A 2,500-nucleotide genomic window follows, 5' to 3' on the forward strand; every position below is an offset into this window, starting at 1 on the left:
ATTCTGCCCCTTCATTATTTAAAATTCTTTTTACTTTTCATCTTCCTCGTCTTCACAAATCACCTTGAACGACGTGTACACCAGAACAAGTGTAGCTACAAGAGATATACACCTGCGCACACCTGTCCACTGGCGAGGTGTGCAAGTATACACCTGTTCACCTGTACGAGGGTGTGTTGGGTAAGAGAGGCGGGGTGAGCATCCGGTCACTGCAGAGGTCCACGTGACGGAGACTTCTGTATGTGTTGCGCTGGTATTCCAGGGGCCATACAAACTACATTACTGTATTCCAAGGATCACACAAACTACAATACTGTATTCCAGGGACCATACAAACTACATTACTTTATTCCAGGGATCACACAAACTACATTACTGTATTCCAGGGACCATACAAACTACATTACTGTATTCCAGGGATCACACAAACTACATTTCTGTATTCCAGGGACCATACAAACTACATTACTGTATTCCAGGAACCATACAAACTACATTACTCTATTCCAGGAACCATACAAACTATATTACTGTATTCCAGGGACCACACAAACTACATTACTGTATTTCAGGATTCCAGGGACAATACAAACTACACTGATTGTATTCCAGGGATCACACAAACTACATTGATTGTATTTTAGGGATCACACAAACTACAATGATTGTATTTTAGGGATTACACACACTACATTGATTGTATTCAAGGGATCACACAAACTACATTGATTGTATTCTAGGAATCAAACTACATTATTGTATTCCATGGACAATGCAAACTATGTTATTATATTCCAGGAACTATATGTTACTGTATTCCAGGAACTATATCTTACTTCCAGGAACTATATATTACTGTATTCCAGGGACAATACAAACTACATTACTGTATTAAAGAGACCATACAACTACAGTGATTACATTACTGGTACCATACAAACTATATTACTACATCCCAGAGACCACAAAGATTCCACTTACTGCAGCCCACAATGACTGTTTTGTCTTTAAAGATCATAGTTACTATACCTGTCATATACCAGTACCAAAAAAAGGAATCCATTTTTAACAGCGGAAAAATCCCATTTACAATATAACAGGAAAAGGGGTTTAATCCACCATATTCTAGCAACAAAAGGGATTTAACCCAAAACCTTTCAGGAAGCACATAAGAGCCACGTACCACCTTCCAGAATCATGGAAGCCCCGTAAACCATCTACCAGAATCATGGAACCCTCATAAACCACCTTCCAGAATCATAGAAACCTCATAAACCACCTTCCAGAATCATAGAAGCCTCATAAACCACCTTCCAGAATCATAGAAGCCTCATAACGCACCTTCCAGAATAATGGAACTTTCATAACCCACCTTCCAGAATCATAGAAGCCTCATAACCCACCTTCCAGAATCATGGAACCCTCATAAACCACCTTCCAGGATCACAGAAGCCTCATAACCCACCTTCCAGAATCATGGAACCCTCATAAACCACCTTCCAGGATCACAGAAGCCTCATAACCCACCTTCCAGAATCATGGAACCCTCATAAACCACCTTTCAGAATCATGGAACCCTCATAAACCACTTTCCAGAATAATGGAACCTTGACAAACCACCTCCCACAAACCAGAAGAGGCCAGGATACCCAGATCCTCCTTGGCTAGATAAGCTACATCCTGCAGAGAATGGATTCCCATATTATCCTTCGGGAGGAAAGCTGTCTGAGCAACCTACTTCCTTCAGAGGGCCGCAGGCGGAACCGCAGGATACCCAGGATATGAAGAGTTTCCTATTCATAACGTCCCATATACTCCCTCAGGCCAGGGATATTACTGGTGACTGCTGCGTGGGAAAGTGTACTCTCCTAGTTGTACTTACCTAGTTGTAACTGCAAGGGGTCGAGTCACACTTCTAGGCCCAGCCTCTTCACTGTTCCAAAAGTTTTATCATACCTGTGTGTACTCACCTAATTCACCTAATTGTAGTTGCAGGGGTCGAGACTCAGGTCCTGGCCCCGCCTCTTCACCGTGTGTGTGTGTGTGTGTGTGTGTGTACTCACCTATATGTTGTTGCAGGGGTCGATTCACGGCTCCTGGCCCCGCCTCTTCGCTTGTCGCTACTAGGTCCACTCACTGTCCCTACTCCAAGAGCCTTATCATATGCGTGTGTGTGCTTGCACACCCGCGTGCAATTACCTACCTAAATACCTGTTGTGTGATACCCAATTTCTCCAACAGAAAGTAGAGAGATCTGTCATACCCATGCTTGAAGCTGTGCATTGTTCTACTTTTACTCTCTCCAACTTTCCCAGTATTTTCACACTAAAGACGGGTTGCCAGCTTTCACTCAGTCGTTCAGGTATTCACGCTGACGGAGGATCGACCATCTTGCACGGCCCTCACGACTTTAGCGCTCCCAGTTTATTATTAATGAGTCTTGTGCCATAGTTTCTGTATGATCCAGGTATAGTATCGCAGTGTTTTCCTAGTGGGAAAC

This window comes from Cherax quadricarinatus, chromosome 51 (genome assembly GCF_038502225.1).
Source record: "Cherax quadricarinatus isolate ZL_2023a chromosome 51, ASM3850222v1, whole genome shotgun sequence".
NCBI classification, from domain to species: domain Eukaryota; kingdom Metazoa; phylum Arthropoda; class Malacostraca; order Decapoda; family Parastacidae; genus Cherax; species Cherax quadricarinatus.